Genomic DNA, 12,948 nt, shown 5'->3' on the forward strand with positions numbered 1-12,948 from the left:
TAGTGGTTAAGTGCTATGGCTGCTAATCAAAGGGTCAGCAGTCCAAATCCGTCAGGCACTCCTTGGAAACTCTATGGGGCAGTTCTACTCTGTCCTATAGGTTCACTATGAGTCGGAATCGACTCAACAGCACTGGGTTTGGTTTGGTTTTTTTGTGTGTATATATATATATGCCCACCACATGCCTTGTCAGTTTGTAGTACTGTGGTGGCTTGCATATTGCTGTGATACTGAAAGCTTTGCCACTGGTATTTCAAATACCAGTAGGGTTACCCTTTGTGGACATTAATAATCAGAACATGGAATATATGAAGTGTGCATCTAGGAAAATTGGGACTCATCAAAAATGGAATGGAACACATAAACATCAGTGTCCTAGACATTAGTGAGGTGAAATGGACTGGTATTGGCCATTTTGAATCGTACAATCATTTGGTCTACTATACTGGGAATGACAACTTGAAGAGGAAGGACGTTGCATTCATTGTCAAAAAGAACATTTCAAGATACATCCTGAAGTACTACACTGTCAGTGGTAGGATAATACCCATAAGCTTATAAAGAAAACCAGTTAATACGACTGTTATTCAAACTTATGCAACAACCACTAAGGCCAAAGATGAAGAAATTGAAGACTTACCAACTTCTGCAGTCTGAAATTGATCAAACATGCAATCAAGATACATTGAAAATTAGTGGCAATTGGAATGCAAAAGTTGGAAACAAAGAAGAAGGATCAGTATTTGGAAAATATGGCCTTGGTGATAGAAATGACACTGGCGATTGCGTGATAGAATTTTGCAAGACCAACAACTTCTTCATTGCAAATACCTTTTATCAACAACATAAACTGCAGCTACACACATGGACCTCACCAGATGGAAAGCTCAGTATCATCAGTCAGAACAAGGCCAGGGGCCAACTGTGGAAAAGGTCATCGATTGCTCATATGCAAGTTCAAGTTGAAGTTGAAGAAAATTAGAACAAGTCCAGGTGAGCCAAAATATGATCTTAAGTATATCCCACCTGACTTTAGAGACTGTCTTAATCATCTGGTGCTGCTGTAACAGAAGTACCACAAGTGGATGGCTTCAACAAACAGAAATTTAGTCTCTCATGTTCTAGTAGGCTACAAGTCCAAATTCAGGGCATCAGCTTCAGGGGAAGCCTTTCTCTTTCTGCGGGCTCTGGAGAAAGGTCCCTGTCATAAATCTTCCCCTGGTCTAGGAGCTTCTCTGTTCAGGAACCTCGGGACCAGAGCACACACCCTGCTCCTGGTGATGCTTTCTTGGCAGTATGAGCCCCACCCCCCCACCCGCTGGCTTCCCATTCCTTTTATCTTTTGTAAGATACACCCCAGGGAAACTCTTTTTAAATTGGATCAGGAATGTGACCTTAGTAAAGATGTTAAAATACCACCCTAATCCTCTTTATGATCATCTAATCTTGGCTTATTAACCACAGGCAGAGATTAGGATTTACAACTCCTAGGAAAATTATAATCACAAAATGGAGGACAACCACACTAATATTGGGAATCATTGCCTAACCATGTTGACACATATTTTGGTGGGACACAATTCAATGCAAGACAGAGACCATGTTAAGAATAGACTTGACACATTAAACACTACTGACTGAAGACCAGATGAGTTGTGGAAGGACATCATATATGCAGAAAGCAAGAGGTCATTAAAAAGAAGGAAAAGACCAAAATGGATGTCAGAAGAGACTCTGAATGTTGCTCTTGAATGTAGAGTAGCAAAAGCAAAAGGAAGAAATGATGAAATAAAAGAGCTGAACAGAAGATTTCAAAGGGCATCTCGAGAAGACAAAGTATTATAATGAAATATGCAAAGACCTGGGGTTAGAAAACCAAAATGGAAGAACATGCTCAGCATTTCTCAAGCTGAAAGAACTGAAGAAACAAATCTAAGCCTTGAGTTGCAATATTGAAGGATTCTACAGGGAAAATATTAAATGACACAGGAAACATCAAAAGAAGGTGGAAGGAATACACAGAGTAACTATATCAAAAAGAATTGGTCAATGTTCAACCATTTCAGGAGGTAGCATATGATCAAGAACCAATGGTACTGAAGGAAGAAGTCCAAGCTGCACTGAAAGTCATTGGTGAAAAACAACCCTCCCTGAACTGATGGAATACCAACTGAGATATTTCAATAAATCCATGCAGCGCTAGAAGCGCTAACTAATTATTGCCAAGAAATTTGGAAGATAGTTATCTGGTCAACTGACTGGAAGAGATCCATATTTGTACCCATTCTAAAGAAAGGTAATCCAACAGAATGTAGAAATTATTGAACAATATCATTCACATCACACAGAAGTAAATTTTGCTGTAGATCATTCAAAAGCAGTTGCAGCCGTAGATCGACAGGGAGTGGCCAGAAATTCAAGCAGGATTCAGAAGAGGACGTGGAGCCAGGATATCATTGCTGATGTCAGATGGATCCTGGCTGAAAGCAGAGAATACCAGGAAGATGTATACCTGTGTTTTATTGACTATGCAAAGGCATTTGACTGTGTGGATCATAACAAATTATAGATAACACTGTGAGGAATGGGAATTTTCGAACACTTAACTGTGCTCATGAGGAATCTGTACATAGATTAAGAGGCAGTCGTTTGAACAGAACAAGGGGATACTGCATGGTTGAAAGTCAGAAAAGGTGTTCATCAGGATTGTATCCTTTCACCATACTTATTCAATCTGTATGCTGAGCAAATCTGAGAAGCTGGACTATATGAAGAAGTATGTGGCATCAGGATTGGAAGAAGACTCATAAACAGCCTGTGTTATGCAGATGACACTGCCTTGCTTGCTGAAAGTGAAGAGGACTTGAAGCACTTACTAATGAAGAGCAAAGACCACAGCCTTCAGATGGATTATGCCTCAACATAAAGAAAACAAAAATCCTCACAACTGTACCAATAAGCAACATTGTGATAAATGGAGAAAATATTGAAGTTGTAAAGAATTTCATTTTACTTGGATCCACAATCAACGCTCATGGAAGCACCAGTCAAGAAATCAAATGAAGTAGTGCATTGGGCATATCTGCTGCAAAAGACCTCTTCAAGAATCCCTGATGAAGTAGGAGAAAAGTGGGATTCAGACCCCAAATTCTAGTAAAAAGACCAGACTTAATCATCTGACTAGAGGGACCATTAAGGTCATGGCCCCCAGATTCTCTGTTAGACCAAAACTAAAACCATTCCCAATGCCAACTCTTCAGACAAGGATTAGGCTAGAGTATAAGACATAAAATGATACTGGTGAGGAGTGTGCTTCTTAGCTTAAGTAAACGCATGAGACTACATTGACAGCTCCTGTCTGGAGGTGAAATGAGAAGGCAGAGGGTGACGGGAGCTGGTTGAATGGATACCAGAAATACAGGGTGGAGAGGAGTGTGCTATCACATTTTAGGGAGAGCAACTAGGGTCACATAACAATGTGTGTATAAGTTTTTGTATGAGAAACTGATGAATTATAGACTTTGATTTAGAGCACCAAAAAAAAAAAAAGACAATAAGACCTAAATAAACAGAGAGACATACCATGTTCATGAATGAAATCTCAATAATATTAGGTGTCAATTTTTTCCAAAACACTTAAAATCAATATAATTAAAAAAAAAAAAAAAGACCTCTTCAAAGTGTTTAAAATCAAAGATGTCACTTTGAGGACTAAGGTGCGCCTGACTCAAGCCAAGGTGTTTTCAATTATATGCACACAAAAGCTAGACAATGAATAAGGAAGACCAAAGAAGAATTAATGCCTTTGAATTATGGTGTTGGCTAAGTATACTGAATATACCATGGACTGCCAAGAGAACTAAAAAATCTGTCTTGGAAGAAGTACAGACAGAATGCTCCTTAGAAGCAAGGATGGTGAGACTTCATTTCACATGCTTTGGACATGTTATTAGGAGGGACCAGTGCCTGGAGAAGGACACCATGCTTGGTAAAGTGGAGGGTCAGCAAAAAAGAGGAAGACCCTCAATTAGATGGATTGACAGTGGCTGCAACAATGGGTTAAAGTATAACAATGATTGTGAGGATGACACAGGACTAGGCAGTGTTTCGCTCTTTTGTACATAGGGTCACTATGAGTTGGAACTGATTGGATGGCACCTAACATATGTATATATAATCTGCTCAACCAAACCGGTTCTACCCAGGTCAGGCCTTCAGGTTTGAAAATACAATTACGTGATCCAAAGTAGTACTCAAATATAGGGTATTATTATTTTTGTATCATCTTTTTATATTTTCCCCTAGTCTAAAAGTATTCATGGGAAATACTTCTGTCTCTTAAATGTATTTATGTTGGAATATTTTGAGAGTTGGAGAAATAAAATTTGAATCGAAAAGTCTGCATCTTGAGGCTCCTCTCTCAGATCTAGACTGTCCTAAAAACTCCCAACCGTATTGTTTCATAAAGTGAAGGACAGGAATTCTTCCCCCACACTCTTTTTTTTTTTTTTTTTTACCATTTGATAAGACACTCCCACAGCCCTTCTACTTTTTTGTCCATTCTACATTGTAGATTTCTCCTTGAAACTTTGCTGTTTGAAGGTCCTGTGGCTAAATAAGTTGGATAACCACCAAAGTAAATGATCTTGAAGGTCATTTCCTGCTCTAAAGTTTTATGATGATATGAGTCCTCCTTCTCCCTGTGTCCTATCTATACAGAAGTTAGTGAATAAGTCCAGTCAATTAGTCCTCAACAATTGCTCTTTTGTCTCTTCTTTCCGGTCCCTTAGCCACTATCCTCATTCTACTCCTGATAAGGGCTGGGATTGAAATGTTGTAGCAGTCCCTTAACAGGGCTCCCATCTCCAAATTATCTCGTGTCCAATGGCCACATAAATCTTCCAGAATATCCTCTTTGGTTATATCACTCTCTCGTAAAAAAATTTTTTTAAATAAGATGAAAAGCCTTCAGTTGACCTGTAAATGGAGTCCCACAGATATTAGTCGATATCGGAAGATGGTTTTTAGAGAATAAAGTCTTAAAAGAATTTAACCAGTTTTCTTTACTAATAGAATTTCTTGAAGACTTTGATATACTAATGTGTATTTTTTTTTTAATGTGAATCTTCAGGAGAGAGATAATGTAGCTCAACAGGTTTGTTGTCTTGTGCTTGTTGTGGGCAAGCACAGGTTTCAGGTCATAAAACTCTCTCGGGTTCACTTGGAAGATGCGTCTCATCACTTGCCTCTTCGCTGACACTTCTGGCTTGGTGATGAGCTTGCTGAACTGAACTTTACCACGTGAAAGTCCAGGAAGTCATTCCTCTATAGGCTGTTGCTCTATCTCGCCTTCACTGCCCAATCCTCCACCAAACAAAGCCCATTGCCATTAAATCAATTCTGACTCACAGAGACCCTTACAGGACAGAGTAGAACTTCCCCATAGTGTTTCCAAGGCTGTCAATCTTTATAGAAGCAGACTGCCACATCTTTCTCCCTCAGAGCCCCTGGGAGGGAGGCTCCAACCACCAACCTTTCAGTTAGCAGCTGTGTGCTTTAACCATTGTGCACTAGGGCTCCTTGCCAAACTCTCAGCCTCCCCCAAACCACCACTTCAAAATACCAAGACATATGTGTGAATGTATATATCCACACGACTTTCTTTACTGCAGGACTGGGTAAACTGTTAAAAGGGAATTGTCCCACATGATAAAAAATTGTGAAGCCAATATAACTTACTTGGGGTCCAAAAATGTATTTGTAAAGGGGAAGGGACATAGCTAAGAAGTCAAGTCATTCTGTCATGTATTGAGTTGTCTCCCCCTACCCCGACCTCCGCCGCCCCCTTCCACCGAAAGAAATGTCGAAATCCTAACCCCTAGTCTGTGAAGCTGACCTTGTTTGGAAATGAGATTGCAACTGAGACCTCAACCAATCCCACTAGGAACTCCAGGGCTGACATAACCCTTTAGAGTTGTCCCAAAAAAGCAAGGAAGCCATGCCTTTGTGTGCCCACATCTGCCAGTCATTGGTGGCCCAGTCTCCCTGAGAAGTAATATAACCTGGGCCAATGCAGTTCTTTGCAGCTTTAGATAATGCCAAGTAAAATACATGACTTTGAACCCTCAACTGTCAATATCCCCAATAGCTGGAACATGGGAAGATATCTGTGTGAGGCACAACAGCTACTGGGATATGACAGGAACTAGAATACATTCTCACTTGTAGGGAGCTGAGAGTCTAGTTGACGAGACATAGTGGCAGATAAACAATTGTATCTGACAGAGGTAAGTGCTGCGAGGACGCATTGCAAGGGCATCTAGCCCAACCTTAGGGGTCCTGAGAAGAATTCCCAGAGGAGGTGGTAGCAGCAAGGAGAACCTAGGAGGAATTAGGCATGTGAAAGGAGTGGTGTGGGAAATGTTGAGGCAGGAGAGTCTTCCCGATACAGGGAACAGCATGTGCGAAGGGCAGGAGATGCCAGACCACAGTATAGGGGAAACCTTGGAAAGTTAGGAATGGCCGCAGCAGAAAGTGCAAGAGAACTGGTGCAAGGAAAGGCAAGAGAGGTAAGCAAGAACCCGAACCTGAAGGGCAGGGATGCCAGATCCAGCGTTTGGAGATTTTATCCTGATGACAAGTTCCGGAAGATCATTCTAGACTTGAGCTAAAAGAGCAACACAGGGGTCTCTTATGAATGACCATGTAGGAGGCTAGTTCGTTAGTTTCCAGTGAGTGAGAATGATAGAGACTTAAAATGGAGATGTGTCAGGTAGGATGGAGAGAAATGGATGAATTTGAGAGACACTAAGGAGGCGGAATCCATAAGCCTTGACCAATTGGAATATGGGTCGTTAGGGAAAAAGAGGAGTCAACCTCAGATTTGTCTTTGAGCCAGAGCAGGTTGGCAGTGGTGTGAAGACTGGATCTAAGAGTGTGTCAGACCGAAACAAGGAAACCAATTAGAGCCATGATTTTTGTTTGTTTTGTATAGTGCCCTTCCAGAAAAGGAGTAAAATGTTTATGGACCATGCTGTTTTCATTCAAATGAAAGCAGCTTTATAGAAGTCTATGAAAATAATGTTTTTATTCGTATAACTTAAATGATCTATTTATAGACTCACGGCAATTACAAAATTAGTATCTGGGCCAAGATTAGAAGTAGCAACATGGAGGTAGCTTGTAATTTTTTTTTTTTTAGTTCACATTTATGAAGTGTTTTAGGCATCATAAAGCACATTCCAGAGCATGTTCTTTTTAATCTTAGTATAATCTTGCAAAGTAGGAATTATCACACCCTCAATTTACAGAGGGAATCCCTGGGTGATGCAAACAGCTAACAGGCTCAGCTGCTAACTGAAAGGTTGGAAGTTTGAGTCCATCAAGAGGTGAGTTTACTAAGGCAGCAGGTACTGTTTGCCCAATACCTGTTAGGTGGGGACAAACAAATGAAATCAATGTGTTCCCCCCTGCTTCCTTCATCAGCTTTCCCTCTTTCTCTACTGGCTGTAGGATTGTCCTGTTAGAAGCTGAGAGGGCGGATCATGCTGTATTACCCTCAGGGAGCCTCAATACTGCCCATTTCCCCTGGAGATACTGGCTGCCTGAGCATTCTTGCTACATGGCTGATTCTGGGGCTCCCCCTTGGCCATCCTATCAGACAGGACTTTGCTTTGGGCCACTTGGGGTGCAGAGGTGGAAAGAGATTGTTTCTCCAGATGCAGAGTTCTCTGTTTTGTAAGAATTAAAAAGCTTTGAGTCGGAATAGACTTGAGGGCACTGGGTTACTGGGCAGTTGAATTTGGTTTTTGAATCATGTATTGTAGCCAAGTGAACTAAAGGACATTAAATGCTCCCCTCCGCCACACACTTATCAGTGATACTGTGACCATCCAGAGTTAGATAACTCCAGCCTCAACCAGGGCAGGGGCCTGGAGAGGAAACTGCCTCTGTCCGGACCCCTTCAGGTAGCAGTCCCTGGCAACATAATTGCCTCCTTTTTGGCAGATGTGTCCTGTGTCAGGTTTTCAACTGCAATGAGAAGAGACCTTGTTTCTTAATCTGGTAGTTCAGAAATAAAAGATGTAATTAAAAATAATTGTGGATAAGCTTGAAATAGACTTTCTGAATGTAAACACACACACACACACACAGAGGTATGTATTTCAGATATCATTATTCATCTTTCCGTAAGCACTTTGTGGTCTTAATCCAGCCATCGCGGTTAGTACAAAGTTTCCTCTCCTTTATCTTCTCTGAAGTTGGCCTCTGTCCTGGTCTGCTTTATCTACTTCCTGAGTCCCATGGTAGTGTCTCTGAAACCGCCATGGAGTTGAGCAGGGCCACTGCCCTTAGCGTTATATATGCTGGTTGTAGGGAGTCGCTGAATGCCTCCTATCTTAGTTATAATAATAATGCTATAGACAGCCACCAATTTTTAACACTTACTGTTAACCAAACCCTGTGCTAAGAACTTTACACACACTAACTCAGTGATAAGTTGGCATTCAGTTATATTACAATAGGTAGATTTTGCAACTTTTGAAGCAGCAACTTAGCTATTGTTACTTCTTTTTGTGGCTGCCTTTATCGTGTCTCTTTGTATCATGCACTCCTTGAATTCTGCACTGCTATTTGCAGCTTCTGCGAAGTGGAGAGGTGCCTCCCCTTGCTTTCCTTTGCACTTTGCACACTGGCACATCAACATGCACTGCCTTCTGGTCCATGTTCCTCTTGTTTCCTTCCTATGCTGCTTCTGTTCTGAGGATCTCTCCTCTTTCCTCAGAATGTTTTGCAAGGGCATGTCTCAGGCCACCCGATATTCCAAAGGCTACAATTTTCAATGATTTCCCCCTCTGACACACTCCTATGGATATAAAAAAACCAAACCAGTTGCCGCTGAAGTCTGACTCCTGGCGGCCCCCTGTGTGTCGGACCAGAACTGTGCTCCACAGGGTTTTCAGTGGCTGATTTTGGGGGAGTAGATCACCGGGCCTTTCTGAGAAGCCTCTAGGTGGGTTTGAACCTCCAACCTTTTGGTCAGTAGTGGAGAACTTAACCGTTTGTACCACCCCGGGAGTCCCCTATAGTTATAAGCACATTTTATAAAACACTCAACTAAGCAGTTGTCTCATATGGCTGTAGAAGAGATGAAACAGGCTGCAGGTGGTGAGTGATCCCCAGCAATGCCCCTCCGACACCTCTCCCACTCTGCTCTTTTTTTTTTTTTTTTCCTATTTTTATTGTACTTTAAGTGAAAGTTTACACATCAAGTCGGACTGTCATACAAAAATTTCTAAACACCTTGCTATATACTCCTAATTGCTTTCCCTCTAATGAGACAGCACACTCCTTCCCTCTACTCTCTCTTTTTGTGTCCATTCGGCCAGCTTCTGACCCCCTCTACCCTCTCATCTCCGCTTTGGGCAGGAGATGCCAACATAGTCTCATATGTCCACTTGATCCAAGAAGCTCATTCTTCCCCAGTATCATTTTCTACCCCATTGTCCAGTCCAATCACTATCTGAAGGGTTGGCTTTGGGAATGGTTCCTGTCTTGGGCTAACAGAAGGTCCGGGGACCATGACCATCAGGGTCCTTCTAGTCTCAGTCAGACCATTAAGTCTGGTCTTTTTACAAGAATTTGGGGTTCCCACTCTGCTCTTTGGGCATGTACAACACTGATAGGAATAATCTTGAGTACATTCTAATTTGTTTAACTTAAAATGAAGTTGCCATGAATCTTATTCCACAGACTCACGAATGCAAAATTGTCACATTTGCGTGTAGAAAATCCCAAGGAACTCACAAGAAAAAGCTGTTGCACATAATAAATGAGCTCAGCAAGGTCACAGGATACAAGATCAATACACAAAAATCAATTGTAATTTTATAGACTAGCAATGAACGATGCAAAAATGAAATTAAGAAAACAGCCTCATTCATAATAGCACCAGAAAGAATAAAATACTTAGGAATATGTTTAACAGAAGAAGTGTAAGACTTATACACTGGAAATTATAAAACATTGCTAAGAGAAACTGAAGATCTAAATAAATGCAAAGGCATTCCTTGCCCTGAATTGGAAGATGGCAATTCTCCCTAAATGGACTAACGGATCCAAGGCGATCTCTATCACTTTTGAACCAGTGTTCTGCACTCATGAGAAGCCTTGTGCTGCCTCTCGCCCCTGGACTCTCCTATCAGCCAGGCCTTGACCTTGAATCACTGGGAGTATAGGAGCTGAGCTGGACAGAAGTGGTTTCTCCAAATGCAGATCCTTGCGCTTCTTAGGGGCTGTCAAGTTTCAGTTAAAATTAGCTTCCTGGTTATACATCATAGCCAAATGAACTAAATGTAGCCAAATGAGGCCATAGAATAGGTATCCAGGATCAGATACACTCAAAAGACCTCACTGAGAAAAGAATAAGTGCCTGAGAAAATATTTGTAAATCATATATCTCATACAAGAGTTATGCCCAGAATATATAAAGACCTGTTACATCTAAATAATAAGAAGGCAAACAGCTCATTAATAAATTGGCAAGAGACTCGAATCACTTTTCACCAAAGAAAATACTTGAAGGGCTAATAAGTACAAACCACAATGAGATAACCCCTTTACAAGCACTGGATTAAAAACCAGTTGCTGTCCAGGTGACTCATGGTGATCCCGTATGTGTCGGAGTGAAACTGTGCTCCACAGGGTTTTCGGGGGCTGATTTTTCTAAAGTAAAATCACCAGGAATTTCTTCGGAGGTACCTCCGGGTGGACTCTAACCTTCCAGTTAGCAGCCAAGTGTGTTAAGCATTTGTACCCCCCCAGGGAATATAAACATGTTAGAATGGCTACAATAAAAAAGAAACAATAGCAAGGATTGGGAAGGATGTAGAGAAATAAACTCTCACGTCTTGCTAAACTAGTAGGGGTATAAAATCATGCAAGCACTTTGGAAAACAGGTTTTCCATTTCTTAAAAAGTTAAACTCACTATATATATAAAAAAAAAAAACCACTATATGACCCTTTAATTCCATACTTAGGTATCTACCTAAGAGAAATGAAAACCTGTGTAAAGAGCTCACTGAGCTTCTGTTAGGGTGATGAGAAAATTTGGAAATGATTAATAGTAATGACTGAATAGCATGATAAATATAAGTGATACCACTGAATTGTACATGTGAAGAATGTGGAAATGGCAAATGTTTTGTTACGTATGTATTTAACACACACGCAAAGACTAAATGTCATAGCAGTATTAAAACTTAAAAGCCCGGAACTGGAAATGATCCAAATGTTTGTCAACTGGTGAATAGATAAATAAAATGTGGTATATTCATATCATGGAATGCTTTTCAGCAATAAACAGGATTGAAGCACCAACATATGCTACAATACGAATGAACCTCAAAACGTTATGCTAGGTGAAAGAAGCCAGAGAGAAAAGACTATATACCATATAATTTTCTGTATAGGAAATATCCAGAAGAGGCAAATCTACAGAGACCTAAAGCGACTCAGTGGTTGCCTAGTGCGGGGGATGAGAGTAGGACCTGCCTGCAATGGATACGGGGGAGCTCGTGGGGGTGACAAAAGTGTTTTACAACTGATTTGGGGTGAGGTTTGCCCACCTCTGTAAGTTTACTTAAAGTCATTGACTTATACTCTCACAATGGGTAACTTTTATGGTAGATAAATTATACCTCAATAAAGCTGGTAAATAAAATAACCTACAAGAGATATGGAGTGGAGGGTACAGCTGGAACAAGTTTGACAATATATTGATAATGGTTGAGGCTGGCTAACGTTCATGAAGATTAATTATACTTTTTCCTTTTGCTTTGCATACATATTTGAAATATTTCCTAATAAAAGGTTAAAAAGAACATGTCACACTTGTTTATTTTTGATGACATTAAATCTGCTTCAGAGTCTTTATATCAACAACAAAAAACAAAAACCAGTTATCATGTCGATTCCGACTCATGGTGACCAGGTAAAAGACTATTCTATCTCAATCATAAAAGTGGTCTCTTGTTAGGGTCATTCATTCTGGGAGGCTCATGTAGTGCCTCAAAAGTTATTAGACCATCATGGTCATTGTGATGTGGTCATTAGCTGGTAATGGTGCTCCCTAGAAAGAAGGTGGCAGCTCTACCTTCATAGGGTTAGAACCAGAATCTTTTCTGAGGTCTGCAGTACCCACACTTAGTGCCAGCCTCCCTGGGTCCTTTTTAGGTTCAGGTTCCTGGGTTGCCATTCCCAACCTCTAAATTCCAGGCTACTTGTTCACAAGGCAAGTTGTGATTTCTTGATTATGAGATGTGCAACAGACCTTCATCCTCTTTTCAGTCCTGGGAGTTACTTGTCCCTCTTCTCCAGGTCTCCTACGTTAACCTCCTCCCTGGATTTAGGCTTTTGCAATGGCCAGGAAAGGGGTTTGGCTTGCAGCAACTCCTTTAGGTCATGCTGGTGTACCTGAGGCATGGATACAAAACATATTCTCTGATTTAAGAGTGTGTGTATATGCATGCATTTGTGAAATTCAGAGAGTGAAACACAAGTAACTCATCTTTTCAAGGTCATCTTAAGCATGCAAGCCTTAGTGCATTCCTACAAGTAACACCAGGCACCACTTGAAGCACTGTGAAAGAAAGCAACAGAGACCCTGCTTTTCTGCAACTTCGATTCTAGGACTGTGTTTTCCTAAAAAAAAAAAAAAAAATCCTATGTGCGTAATAATCACATGGGGATACTATGTTGAAAGGCAGATTCTGATTCCACTGGCCTGGAGGGCTGCCTGAAAGTCTGCATTTCTAACCAGCTCCCATGCGATGCCGGTACTAGGAACCCAGCCCGCACTCTGAATTTTAAGTTTCTGTGGCTTAAAGTGGGAAAAAGTTAGAAAATGCAGAAATTAATTATTCACGGATTTTGGTACTAGCTTATC

The sequence above is a fragment of the Loxodonta africana genome, chromosome 14 (assembly GCF_030014295.1).
Source record: "Loxodonta africana isolate mLoxAfr1 chromosome 14, mLoxAfr1.hap2, whole genome shotgun sequence".
Taxonomy (NCBI): domain Eukaryota; kingdom Metazoa; phylum Chordata; class Mammalia; order Proboscidea; family Elephantidae; genus Loxodonta; species Loxodonta africana.